Source organism: Hyaena hyaena, unplaced genomic scaffold (assembly GCF_003009895.1).
Source record: "Hyaena hyaena isolate Hyena2069 unplaced genomic scaffold, ASM300989v1 scaffold_2, whole genome shotgun sequence".
Classification (NCBI taxonomy): Eukaryota; Metazoa; Chordata; class Mammalia; order Carnivora; family Hyaenidae; genus Hyaena; species Hyaena hyaena.
Window position 1 is genome coordinate 9,961,585 of NW_024080634.1, and position 14,675 is coordinate 9,976,259.

Sequence of the window (14,675 nt, forward strand, 5' to 3'; positions counted from 1 at the left end):
CCCCCCCCCCCCCGGGCCCACCCCCTTTTTGAACATGCCCCCCCCTTATTTTAGACCTCCCCCCTTTTGGGGTTGGGGGGGACCCCGCCCCCCCCCCCCCCCCCCCCCACCGGGTTCTCCTCTACTGGTTCCTTGTCTTATTCTTGGCCTTGGTTTTGTGACTTTTGGTTCAACACCCAACAGGCAGCGAACCCAGAACCCAGGTTCAGGTAACACCAGGACTCAGCAGTGCTTCTCGCAGTGGGGTGGGGAGCGGGCCCTGTGGGACATGCCCTCTGGGGTGCCTGGGCCCAGCATGGGGTCTCCTCACCTGTAAGGCCTTGGGGCAGGGACCTTGAGCCTGTTGTGACATCGGGGACACAGAGACAGCGCTGGTTACGGAGTAAGAGCTCCGCCGTCGCTGGCGAAGCCCTGAACGATATTATTCACCGTGTCTCGCAATATTGGGTTTTAAATATTGCAAAATACTCATGCAGCGAAATATTGTATTCGGGCATTGGAACGATTTATTCTCCATACCGAAGCCCCTGTGCCTTCCTTAAACGGGTGTGCGATGTTACATTTTCCAGGTTGTCCGTACAAAATCCCGTGCCCGCCCACCTCGTAGCCTGCGACTTGAGATCATGACCTGAGCCGAAGTCAGATGCTCAACTGACTAAGCTCCCTAGGTGACCCAGGAAACACTTTTCTAAGGCACGGTTCTCTTAAGTCCGTTATTTCTTACTCTGACAATTTCCCATATGATACACTTTTGTGCTTATGTACTTTAAGTAGACTTTATACACTTTATAATGTCTTTTTAAAAAGTCCTCATGATCCCGCGCCCGCCGACTCCCCCCTCGGCCCCTTAATTTCCTCTTCTGCGAAATCAAAACCGGGTTGATGGTTTGTAAATGACTTGGTGAAGGTGAGGCACCCGGCAAGCGCCGGCCGGCCTCCCAAGCTGGTCTCCGTGGCCCGGGTTCTCTGCTTTCCCTCACGTGGATGCTTCGATGTGGGGCCAGTTGGCCTGGTTGGTAGAAGATCCCCGTGCGAGTCAGAATGTGCCAGGGAGTGAACAAGAAAGAGGAAGGAGGCAGGGCCCAGCTGGGCCGTGCACGCGAGAGATAAGCGGACTGGGAATGCGCCCACACGCAGCGTAGTACGTCTGTTTTCCTCTTCTGCTTCCTTCCCCGCAGAATTTCCAAGTGCCTGGCGCTCTGGGTACATGGAGCATCTTCCTGTGTTCTCTCCCGCCACAGGTACAGTCGAAAACCTTGTACCCTGAGCACGCATGTCCAGACCTGCCTACAGAGCTTGTATATCCTAACAGCAAAAGAACACAAGGGGGTAGGGGCATCTGGGTGGCTCAGTTGGTTAAACATCTGACTTCAGCTCAGGTCATGATCTCACAGTTCAAGAGTTCGAGCCCCGCGTCGGGCTCTGTGCTGACAGCTCAGAGCCTGGAGCTGCTTCAGATTCTGTGTCTTCCCCCTCCCTCTGACCCTCCCCTGCTCATGCTATGTCTCTCTTTCCCAAAAATAAATAAACATTTAACAAATTTTAAAAAGAACACAAGGACTTTTTATTTTTTTATTTAAAAAATTTTTTTAATGTTTATTTATTTTTTTTTTTTTTAAATGTTTTTTATTTATTTCTAGGAGAGAGAGAGACAGCGTCAGCGTGAGCAGGGGAGGGTCAGAGAGAGGGTCACAGACTCTGAAACAGGCTCCAGGCTCTGAGCTGGCAGTCAGCACAGAGCCCGACGCGGGGCTCGAACCCACGAACCGCGAGATCATGACCTGAGCGAAAGTCGGATGCCTAACCGACTAAGCCACCCGGGCGCCCCTTTAATGTTTATTTTTGAGAGAGAGACAGAGACAGAGTGCAAGCAGGGGAGGAGCAGAGAGAGGGAGACACAGAATCCGAAGCAGCTCCAGGCTCTGAGCTGTCAGCACAGAGTCTGACAAGGGGCTCGAGTGAGATAGTGACCTGAGCCAAAGTCAGACATTTAACCAACTGAGCCACCCAGGCACCCCGAGGACTTTTTAAAAAGACATTATAAAGTGTATAAAGTCTACTTAAAGTACATAAGCACAAAAGTGTATCATATGGGAAATTGTCAGAGTAAGAAATAACGGACTTAAAGAGAACCGTGCCTAAGGAAAGTGTTTCCTGAGCCACCTAGGGAGCTTAGTCAGTTGAGCATCTGACTTCGGCTCAGGTCATGATCTCAAGGTTTGTGAGTTCGAGCCCTTTGTCAGGCTCTGTGCTGACAGCATGGAGGCTGCTTGGGATCCTCTGTCCCCCTCTGGCTCTGCCCCTCCCGGCTGGCACTACCTATCTCTCTCAAACTAAATAAACATTAAAAAAGAAGTGTTTTCCATGTATAACCTGTGAATCAATTGCATTTATAAGAATGTGTGAAGGCGGAGTTACAGAAGACCCCTAATATTTAGTGACAAAGTCATGAAAAATTGTATCACCCTTTCAATAAAAATTAACTTTCCGAGCCCACTCACTTGAAAATCGCTCAAGGGCGCCTGGGTGGCTGAGTTGGTTAAGTGGCCCACTCTTGATTTCAGCTCAGGTCATGATCTCCCGGCGGGTGCGGTGGAGCCCCATGCGCTGCTGGCACAGAGCCTGCTTGAGAGTCTCTCCCTCCCCCTCTCTCTGCTCCTCCCTCACTCATGCTCTCTCTCAAAACAAAGGAATAGACATTTAAAACGTTAAAACATAAATAAATGTTTAGGGGCGCCTGGGGTCTGACTCTTGGTTTCAGCTCAGTCGTGATCTCACGGTTCGTGGGTTTGGGCCTGGAGTGGGGCTCCGTGCTGACAGCAGAGTCCGCTTGGGAGCCCCTCCCTCCCTTTCTCCCTGCCCCTCCCCTGCTCAAGGTCAAGAGGACTTCTAAGGACCACCCAGGGAGAGGACACGCTGGGACTCCAGGAAGGAAGGGGGGACCTGGGGTGGGGGTGGGGGTGGATCTGGGGCTCCTGTAACTCCTTCCTCCTTCACTAGTTCAATAAACATGCGCTGAGCGCCCGGACGTGCCGCCTCTGTCCTGGGGGCGTGCGATGCTTCAGTACACAAACCAGGCAAAGATCTCCGCCTGCGTGGACCTGATGTGCCTGGGAGGGAGGGGTGCCCCAGAGGGAGACGGCGGGCAGTGCCCTGCCAACAGAATGAGGGATTCATCTGCAGGGGAAGCGCTGTGGAGGGAAAGGAAGAGGGAAGGAAAGGAGGGAGAGACAGGGGATAATAGGAGGGGGTAGGGGAGAGTAAGGAGGGAGGGAGAGGGGTGGGGAAGGGGGGAAGGATGGGGAGGGGATGGAGGGAAAGGGAGGGAAGGGGTAAATTGAGGAAGTTGGGAAGGGAAGTTGGAACCAAAAATGTCAGGGAGCCTAAGGGTCTGCCCCCCACCCCCCCACCCCCCCCACCCCCCCCACCCCGGGCAGGGTGGGGAGAGGGCAGGCTGGCTGGGACTGGAGAAGGAGAGAGGCACCCTCTGAGTAGGGCCTGCGGGAAGTGAGGGGCAGGTCTGGAGGGAGTGGGGAGCAAAGAGGCCCCGAGGGTGCAGTGCCCCTGAACCCCCCAAACAGCCTCAAGGTCATTGCAAGGGGGGGGTGTGTGTGAAGGGGGTTCCTGGTGGGAACCTGGACGGGGTGTGAAGGGAACAGCCACGCAGGGCCGCACGTGTGAACAGGATGGACCGCTGTGCGCGGCGGCCGTACAGAGGACAGACCCGAGCGCTGGCCAGGAGACACCCCCCTCAGAGCCTGGGGCAGGTGAGAGGCGAGGAGTCCTAAGCCCGCACTCAGTTTCTGATAAATTGTGCCGGTGGAGCCGGTGACTCCTGAACACCGGCGAGCTGTGCGGGGAAGGGGGGTCAAGGATGCCTCCCAGGGGCGCCGGAGTCGCTCAGTTGGGTTCAGAACCCGACTCTTGATCTAGGCTCAGGTCACGATCTCATACGTGGTGAGATGGAGCCCGAAAGGGGCTCTGTGCTGACAGTGCGGAGCCTGCTTGGGGTGCTCTCCCTCGAGCCTCCCTCCACCTCTTCCCCACTCGTGCTTTCTCTCTCTCTTTCCCAAAATAAATAAATAAGCTTATTAAAAAAAAAAAGGGTGCCTCCCAATTTTGTGGTCTGAGCAACTGGAACGAGTGTGATGTTGACCGAGATGAAGACAGCAGGCAGGACTGGGAGAGAAAATCAACACGAAGCCCCGTTCTGGCGCCATGTTGAATGCGAGACGTCCCAGTGGGTGCAGAGGCCACAAGGCCTCCGTGTTGGGAGCTGAGAAAGGGGGGGGGGGGGGGAAAGGGGGGGGGGGGGATGCTTCAAGGCCACGGCTCTGGGAAAGCCCCACAGGGCGGACCGAGTACTACTTGGAGCCGACGTCTCCTGGGCTTGAGGCTTGAGGACAGAGGGCACTTCACTGTCCAATGTGGTGATGACAGGTACTCAAGGATAGGAGCTAATTTATTTAGCCTCCACCTTCAAGTACAAAATGCTCCGGCCCAAGGTTATCACCAAGAGCTGGAAACATAAAAACACTGCAGCCACCACTTTCCAGAAAGGCAAGTTCACCACCCAATGGCGACGTTCATAAACAGGAAGCAGCCAGCCCCCAGCCTTCCAGAACCAGTGAGACAAGATTGTTTCCATTTCATGGCTGGCACGATATTGTTCCTGCCCTTCTAAAGCGCAGATACGTTAGAGTATTTTCTTTCAACTCCAAGTAAAAACTTCACTTACACGGAAACGCTCTAAAAATATTGGTGAAGGAAAAGCCCTCAAATTCTTTCTGAAGTCTGCGGGATGGGGACTGGGGACCCGCCTCCCCTCCCCCTAGATTGGGGCAAACTCCTTATTCTCGGTGGCCCCACCTGTAAACTGGAGGGTGATAGTGCTCACTGCCCACAGCTGCTTAAGGAGTAGGCGAGACAAAGTGTGTAAGAGCCTGGCTTACGGTCGCTGATGAATAATGGAGACTGGCCACCTTTAAACGCAGGTCCCAAGAAGATAAACTTTTTTTTTTTCTTAGAAGGTAAACTTCTTCTAGAGGGCTCGTCCCCAAACCCGCAGGAAGCCCCGATGTCCAGTCTTAACAGCTGCAGGTCTGCCTGCCCCAACCAAGGCCGCACTGTCCCACGTGACCCAAAGAGGGCTGTTCAGGTGAGAGGCCCTGGCACCCAGGTCTCTGGGAGGGGACTCCCTGGACCTTCTCTCCGCATCATGCAGAGTATGGTGCGTTGCTGGAGATTGGGTGGCTGAAGGGAGAGGCTGAGTACAGTGCCGGCTTGTCATTCAAATCCCACGAATGTGGTTTAAAAACAATAGTTGTCACCCACTGTGTAAACAGGCCTCCATCCTGGTCCTCGCACGAAGCAGAACTTCCCTGTGACTTTCTTGTTGGCTCTGGACTGGGGCCCCACCCAACTCAGGGGAAGGAGCCCCAACCTCCCAGAAAAAAGCAAACAAACCGCACCCACCAAAGCCGACCCAACCCAGCCCGGGTCAGCCGCACCCTCTCTCCCAGGGCTTCAGGAAGGTGGCTCATTCCACAGGGCGAGGCCAGGGCACAGGTTCATCAACACCCAGAATGGCACATTGGAAGAGTTTCTGGTAACTTTAAGTAAGCCCTACGCCCCACATGGGGCCTGAACTCATGACCCAGAGGCCAAGAGTCATATGCTCTGCCGACTGAGCCAGCCGGGCGCCCGGGAGTTCCTGGTAACCTTTCATAATGACATCACTGAAATCCTAGCTTTTTAAATAAAAATAATAATAATAAAAATACGGTTTAACCCATGTTTCCCTATCACCATCGGCAACAATAACTGTAAAGAGGTGCCCGGGTGGCTCAGTCAGTTGAGCGTCCGACTTCAGCTCAGGTCACGATCTCCCGGGTGTGGGTTCGAGCCCTGCGTAGGGCTCTGTGCTGACAGCTCAGAGCCTGGAGCTGCTTCAGATTCTGTGTCTCCCTCTCTCTCTGACCCTCCTCTACTCACACTCTGTCTCTCTAAAATGAATAAATGTTAAAAAGATTTTTTTAAATAAATAAATAGAATAAAATAATAGTTAAAGCGCTTAAAATGCGCCAGCTCCATATGAGATGATTGGCTTGTATTGTGTCTTAATTTCACAGTGTCCAACGAAATAGGCTTTATCTCCCCCTCCCAGATGGGGAAGGCGGCGTCAGGAGGCACAACAGATTCCAGTTTCCACCCTCCCCCCCACCGGCCCAGTTAAAAGAGCTAGAAGAAATCTCCTGCGCTTTGGGTCTCCACCAGCCTCTTCTGTTTCAAGAATTCTTTCCCAACAATCAGATGACTTACGTCTTCTGGTCATATTATCAACAGCTGTTTCAATCCAAGGGCTGGCTTTATGTTGTCACAGGTCAGTCTCGCTCAAACACCACGCCTTCCTCACCAGGAATTCCTCTTTCTGGTTCATTTTATTTTCATTTGCATCAAGAGGAAGAGCTTTGTCCGACATGGCCTGTTTCTGCCCCCCATACTGTCCCCTCCTCCCTCCCACGGGAAGGACAGGATCTGGGACCAATCTTTCTTATCCTGGGTCCCCTGTGCACCTGGCTCCTGCCATTCCGTACTCCAGAGGGGAGCCCGTGTCACTGGGCACACAGTGCAAACAATCTTCTCTCTCTCTTTGGAATCCCTAAGTGCCTTTTGAAATCACCCCACCCAGACTTTGGTGAGCACTTGTGGGCTGATGTCTTCAGCTCAAGGAAGTCTTGATTCTCTGATCATTGCTTAGCCTCCACCATCTTCCTCCTTCCTCCCTGGGCTCCTGCAAAGTGAAAGACAAAAGCTGGTGGGTTTCCCTCGGTCAGAAATGCCGCCTTTCATGGTTCTCTCTCCTCGCCCTTGCCCTTTCCTTTTCGCTCTGGGGTTGCCACAGTTCCTCAAGTTACAAGCTATGCCGACCAGCTAATCTAGTGCATCAGGCTTTAACTCTTTCCTTTCTGTCTTTTGCTGTCCCTTCTCAGCTTTTCTTTTCTTCTCAAAAATGATGCCCTTTTCCCCAAGAATTCTTCTTTGAGCTCCAATTGCTCATTCTTTTAAAACTAACATCTCAGGCGCCTGGGTGGCTCAGTCAGTTGAGCATCCGACTTCGGCTCAGGTCATGATCTCACGGTTCGTGGGTTCGAGCCCCGCGTCGGGCTCTGTGCTGACAGCTCAGAGCCTGGAGCCTGTCTTCAGATTCTGTGTCTCCCTCTCTCTGCCCCTCCCCTGCTCACACTGTCTCTCTCTCAGAACTAAATAAAACATTAAAAAAATTTTTTTTAAAAATACTGTTCCCATTAAAAAAAAAAAGAAATAGTTTAAAAATATAAAACAGTCACATCTCTTATTTCCTTCATGTAATAGCTTCTGAAATTTCCCTGAGGGAAACATAGTAGCTCAAAATTAGCTCATCTGCACGCATAAGCAAACGCAAGGACGGATTGATCTTGGTGGCTAGCCTGGGCCCTCTCTCTGTGGCCAGCGGGGGGCTTCAGGAGAGAGCAGAGAACGAAATTGGGGGCAGGGGTGAGCTGACATGCTTCCCCATGGAATTGTGCAGAGGCAGCATGGGGATGGGTGGGCAAGGGCTAAGAAGCCGCTCCCAGAGGGCAGCTGCCATTTGGAGCCAAGTGGGTGGTTGTGAGCCCTTGAGTCTGCGGGCAGAGGCCGACGGCCACTCTGTGTGACACTGACGGAATTTCTGACGTTTCCAACGAGTGCTCCCATGGCTGCTTCAGGTCTGCCCACCCTTCCAGCCTCTCCCTGCTGATGGGACTTCGGGGGTGTCTTTAAGAGGTCAAAGGGAAAACCAGGCAAGCTCGGGCATTTGGGGCTGCCCGAGCCTCCCTCCCCCTCCTTTCTGTTCCAGCATCCTAACGTGAACTGCAGCCCTGCGCTCTCCCCTCTGGGTCCTGGCTCTTTGCCGGGGTTCTACCCCCTCCATCAGGCAGCCCACAGGGGCACGCGGGTCAGATGTCAGGCGTGGCTGCTTTAGGTACAGGGAAGGCCCCGCCATGTTATGGTCTTGGGACCCACTTTGCCTTCCTCCCCTCCGACCTTGCCGGCCTGACCCACCGTGCACCGCAGCACCTTGAGCCTGTCGGTTGGGAATGGGATTCTGTACCCCCACCTTGAGGGGGTGTCTTCTGGGCCACGTTACTTCTCCCTCCAGCAGAGATGACCCCATCGGACTGACATGGGACCAGCCCGGGGCTCTGGAACCCCGCTGAGCTCAAGACCCCAGGAGCAGGGGTAGAGGTACAGAGCTTGCCTGCCTCTTTTCTGTACTTTCTTCCTTATTTGTCTCCTTCCCTGCCTCCCTTCTGCACTCGTATTTTGTGCCTCCAGCAAACTCATAAATCCACACAGAGGACAGTCCCATTCTCCAAATGGCCCCTGTCCAAACAGACGCACGAATTTTTCTTCCTCCAGACTTTCACCGGGAAAGGGATGCCATCGAGGCTTTCAGAAGCCGACCAAAATAAATACAGCACATTAAGGAAGATGTGTGTGCAGCCGAATGAGACGTCTGTGGCCACCAACCCGCTTCTGATTTCGGCACTCAGGGCCTCCGCCCGCCTTGGTGTTAATATCAATTAATCCTGATGATGGAAATTCCAGGTACGCAGGAGAGCCGTGAACCCCAGAAGGCTGCTCACTCCAGCAAAGAGGATTCCCCCTCCACGCTGCCCCACCCCCAACCTGTGGGATCCTAACCAGTGACTCCCAGTCTCCAGAATGAGGACCGGAAGCAGTTCTCAGAGCAAGGAGAAGGACTGAGCCGTGTGGTTACAGAGAAGGAATCTGGAGGCCACTCAGACTAAGCCCTGGAACTGAGGAAGGGTGACAGTGCGGGTAGGCATCGGCCAAATCCCAGAAGCACACAGCCGAAGGGCAAGTCTTAAAATCCAAGACATTTTCAGGGAAGGTGAATGTTAACTGACTCCTACGTAATGAGTACGCCCGCAGGGGCTGCCCTGTGTCGTTGACTGTCTATGGTAAAACACGCACCCGAGTAGAAAGAACCATCATTTCATGAACCACAAAGAAAAAGACATGTTACCATTAATCCATGACATGAGACTTTCTTATCACTCAGGGTTTCCGCTTTATACCGTTGAAAGAGGTTTATAGCCCTATTTGGCCATTCCTGCGTGAACATAAAATGTAGGTGAAATAGACTGGTAAGTTATTCCTTTTTAAAAAATTTTTAATGTTTTTCATTTATTTTGAGAGAGAGAGAGAGAAAGAGCTTGAGCAGGGGAGGGGCAGAGAGAGAGAGAGAGAGAGAGAAAATCCCAGGCAGGCTCTGCACTGTCAGCATGGAGCCCAATGTGGGACTTGAACTCACAAACTGTGAGATCATGACCTCAACTGAAACCAAGAGTCTGACGCTTAACTGTCTGAGCCATCAGGCGCCCTGACTGGGAAGTTCTCCTTAAAATGTTTCATATTCCAGGGGCGCCTGGGTGGCTTAGATGGTTAAGCGTCCGACTTTCGCTTAGGTCATGATCTCGCGGATCGTGGGTTCAAGCCCTACGTCGGGCTCTGTGCTGACTGCCAGCTCAGAGCCTGGAGCCTGTTTCAGTCTGTGACTCCCTCTCTCTCTGACCCTCCCCTGCTCACGCTGTCTCTCTCTCTCTCTCCTAGAAATAAATAAAAATATATATATTAAAAAAAATTTCATATTCCATTCAATTCTTCAATTCATTTTCTTAGTGGCTTCCCAGTGGCCAATGCCCATGTTTTCCATGTTCTATCACCCTCTGTGCCATCAGGGTGTGAGGCGATGGTCTCCTAAAAGTGGTGTCCTCCTTTCCTGTTGCTGCTGGAACAAATTACCCGCAACTCAGCGGCGGAAACACATGTACTTCATGATCTTACACATGTGTGGTAAGTGGTCAGGGGTCTCCCTGGGGCTTCCCTGGGCTCACGTCAAGGTGCAGATGGGGATGCCTTTCTTTCTGGTGGCTCTGAAATGCCTTTCCTTGCCCTTCTGGATATCTCCAGCCACCTGCCTTCCGAGGTTCGTGATGCCCTCCTCCCTCTTCAAGGCTAGCAAATCGGCATCTCTGTCACCACAGCTGGGAAAGGTTCTCTGATTTTACAGACGCACAAGATTAGGTGGGGCCCAGTTGGATTGTGCAGGACCCTTGCCCATCCCAAGGGCCTTAACGTCGTCACATGTGCAAAGTCCCTTCTGGTACACAAGTTAACTTTTTAAAAATTTATTTCATTATTTGATGTATTTGTTTTTAAAAAAAATAATTCTTTTTTCCCGTTAATTTTTTTAATGTTTTATTTATTTTTTGAGAGAGAGAGTAAGTGGGGGAGGGGCAGAGAGAGAGGGGGACAGGAGATCAGAAGCAGGCTCTGCGCTGACAGCAGTGAGCCCCATGTGGGGTGTGAACTCACAAACTGCAAGGTCATGACCTGAGCTGAAGTTGCACACTCAACTGACTGAGCCACCTGTTAACTTTTTTTTTTTTAATATTTACTTATTTGTTTTTGAGACGGGGGTGGCAGGCATGTGTGAGCAGGGGAGGGGCAGAGGGAGGGAGAGAGAGAGAAGAGAGAATCCCAGGCAGGCTCTCCATACCCTCAGCATAGAGCCCGACATGGGGCTCAAACTCGAGAACCATGAGACCATGACCTGAGCCGAAATCAAGAGTTGGGCACGTAATGGACTGAGCCACCCAGGTGCCCCTGGCACATAAGGGGACTTATGCACAGCCCGCGGGGTTTGCACATTGAAAGGGGTTGCTGTGGACCGTTAGTACGATAGCATCCTGTCTAACACAGGTGGTTCCATACTGGAGTCTCCAGGACGGCCCCCGCTGCCCTCCAGCCCCAGACACCTTCTCATTAGCATTCATGCTGGGCTTTCCTGACATTGCCCAAGCATATCGACAGGAAGCTTTAGACACGCCTCTGAACTCACACACCTTTCACAAAAGATCCTTCAATTGCTTGGTGTCAGAACTGTTAAGGGCAGTAGTTTTCTTTTTAAAAACATTAAAAAAATTTTTTTTATGTTTTATTTATTTCTATGAGAGAGAGAGAGAGACAGCGTGAGCAGGGGAGGGTCAGAGAGAGAGGGAGTCACAGACTGAAACAGGCTCCAGGCTCCGAGCTGGCAGTCAGCACAGAGCCCGACGCGGGGCTCGAACCCACGAACCACAAGATCATGACCTAAGTGAAAGTCGGACGCTTAACCGACTAAGCCACCTAGGCGCCCCTTTAAAAACATTTTTTAATATTTATTTACTTTTGAGAGAGAGAGAGAGACAGAGTATGAGGGGCGCAGGGGCACAGAGAGAGGGAGACACAGAATCCGAAGCAGGCTCCAGGCTCTGAGCTGTCAGCACAGAGCCCGACACAGGGCTCAAACCCATGAAGGATGAGATCATGACCTGAGCTGAAGTCAGACGCTTAACCGACCCAGCCACCCAGGCGCCCCGAGGGGAGTGGTTTTCAATCATGGCACCAGGAATAACAATCCAACACATGCCTTCACAGGTAAGGAAGGCTGTGTCCTGGCTTTGGAGCGGCCGAAACGTGGGTGGAATCAAGTGGCTATGGAATGTAATTGAATTCTAGCAAGGAGCCTACCAAAGCAAGTAAATATGCCCACCGCTACACAACTTCAGGGCCCCCCTCCCCCATGCTGAATCGCTGGGACCCCGCCGTGGAGGTGGGCACTGGACACCCATATAGGCCCAGGCCCAAGAGCAGAAAGAGAGGTACCCGGGCACACTCCGGGGCTCCGAGGCAGAACCAGAGGTCGACCCCAGGTCTCCGGGCTTCGGATTGTCTGCTTGCCTTTGGCTGTTCTCTCTGCACTCGCTGAAAGAGCAGGGGCTGCTGTGGACAAACGCTTGGTGGCCTCGGTGACTTGGAAGCCCACGTGTCCAGAAAGAGCCTGGCCTCAGTGGCCCCGGATGACGTAGTGTTGACCCCTGGGCTTCAAATATCCATCCAATGTGTTCCTGAAAGTGGACCTCAGACAGGGGGCCCCATTTCGAATGCATGAAGCATAGTTGGCATTTAAAGGGAAGTCTGAGGTTGAGTCTTACTTCCCTCTGTCCTAAATGTGCCTGATTCATCATTTGAAGGCAGCCTGCTTCAGGTAAAAGAACCCAGGCTTCGGCGGCTGACGAAGGGTTCACATGGGGTGTGTTGTTACCTGCTGGGACATCGGGCACATAGATGTCCCGTGCTCTGTGCCTCAGTGCTCTCCCCTGGGGAAGGGGCACAGACCACCTGCCCCCGAGAGGCAGAGGGTCAGTCGGCGCCTGGGATGTGGCGGGAGCCCGGTGCTGCTGTCCTTCACTGTCCCTCCTACACGGTGGCGGGGGGGGGGGGGTCTCCCCGGCCTGCTTCTCACTGTCCAAGAGTCACGTCACTATGAAAACTCAACAGCACTGAGCGGGCGCTGAGCGCGCGGAAGGAGTCACCATGCACCTGTGTGTACCGCACGCGGGAGGCCCACTCTCTCCACACTAAGTGCTAACTGCCCCCTCTCTGTGCCCGTGTCACCTCCTCACGGATTCTGCAGCGGCCTCCTCCTTGGCCCCTCTGCCCCTGGGCTCACCGCCCCCCGTCTCTCCTCCACCTGGGCTGCAGTCGTGTTTCCAAAACAAAAACGTATTTGTGGCGTGATATCTGCTAACCTGTCATCTCTGATGGAAGGGGCTCTTTGTCCCAAGTGGCTCCAGCTCCAACGTGGTCAGTGGCACAAAGGATGGCTCAGCATGTCTATTAACTGAGCCACGGGGACGGCGTCTACGGGATCGCCTGGCCCTCCTCACCTTCCATCGCTTGAGGCAGGGGTCCTGGGGGTCCTCTCCAGCAAGGCCGTCCTGTGGGCTTCCAGAAAGGCCACGTGATAAGGAACACAGGCAGTGAAGTCTTGACTGAATCTCGGTCCCACCGCTCAGCCGTCAGATATCAGCTCTGGGGGGCGCCTGTGAGGCTCAGTGGGTTGAAAGACCGACTCTTGATTTTGGCTCAGGTCATGATCCCAGGGGCTGGGGTCGGAGCCCTGTGTTGGGCTCTGCGCTGGGCACAGAGCCTGCTTACGATTCTCTCTCTTCCTCTGCCCCTTTCCCCTGCTCACAGGATCTCTCAAAATAAAAAAAAAAAAAGGAAAGAAAGAAAAAAGAAAAGAAAGAAACCCACACAAAAAACCTACATATCAACTCTGTGCCTCAGTATCTCATCTGTAAAATAGGAATAATTATAGTGCCTGCTAACAGTTATTATTAGAATTATATATTTCACTGAGAACACTGACTGGCATGTTTTCTCCCAGCACATATCATTTTGAAATAAATCTCATTTCATTCATAAATAGTGCAGCATTTCTGACCTAATTAATATCTCTTACACACACACACACACACTCAATACCATTATTACGATCTAAAAACATTAATAATAGTTCCATAACATCAACCAAATGTTCAAATTTCTCTAATTGTCTCGTAAGTAACTTTTCCTTTTCGTTCGGTCAGGAGCCAAATAAGATCCCTGTATCGCAACTGATTGATAAGGGTCTTGGGACTCTTTTGATCTATAACAAGAATTGGCAAACTTTTCCTGTAAAGGGTTAGATGCTGAATATGTTAGCCTTCGAAGCCTCTTTAGCAACTACTGAAACAAATGGACATGGCTGCGTTTCAATAAAGCTTTATTCACAAAAACAGGCAGCAGGCCTGGATTGGTCCCAGGATGTAATTCGCCAACCTGCGACGTAGAGGCTTAATCAGATTCAGTTTTGATTTTCTGGCGAGAACATTTCATTGGTAGCACTGTGACTTCCACGAAGAGGCACGGGATGCTGGGTGGTCCCTCTGTTCTGTCTGTGAAATTCTCAGCCATGGACGCTCAGTGCTCAGTTCCACTAACTCAGGAGGGACTCCTCGGTGGCCATGTTCCAAGCCCGTCACATTTCTTCTTCAGGTATGAGCTGCAAACCTTCTATAAAGAGAAGTTTCCCCTCATCAATTATTTAGTTATACTGAGGTGTAGTTTGTACAGGAAAGTCAGGACAGCAAATGCATGATTCTTTCCCTTTTTCTGCCAGTTTTTTGTTTGTCTGTTTGTTTACTGAGAGGGAAAGATTGAGAGAGTGGCAGAGAGAAAGAGAGAGAAAGAATCCCAAGCAGGCTCCAGGCTGTCAGCACAGAGCCCAACCCAGGGCTCGGTCCCATGAACCCTGCGATCATGACCTGAGCCGAAATCAAAAGTCAGATGCAGGGCACCTGGGTGACTCAGTCAGTTAAGTGTCCAACTCTTGGTTTTGGCTCAGGTCATGATCTCATGGTCCCTGGGTTTGAGCCCTGCATCAGGCTCTGCATTGACAGTGAGAAGCCTGCTTGGGATTTTCTCGCTCTCTGCCTCTCCCCTGCTTGTGCTTTCTCTCTCAAAATAAATAAATAAACTAAAAAAAAATCTAAAAAGAAAAAGAGTTGGATGCTCAACCGACTGGGCCACCCAGGTGCACCTCTCTGCCAGTTTTTTATTTTTATTTATTTATTTATTTATTTATTTTTACAAATAGTTTATTGTCAAATTAGTTTCCACATAACACTCAGTGCTCATCCCCACAAGTGCCCTCCTCCATGCCCATCCCCCCCTCCCCCCCACATCCATCAGTCCTC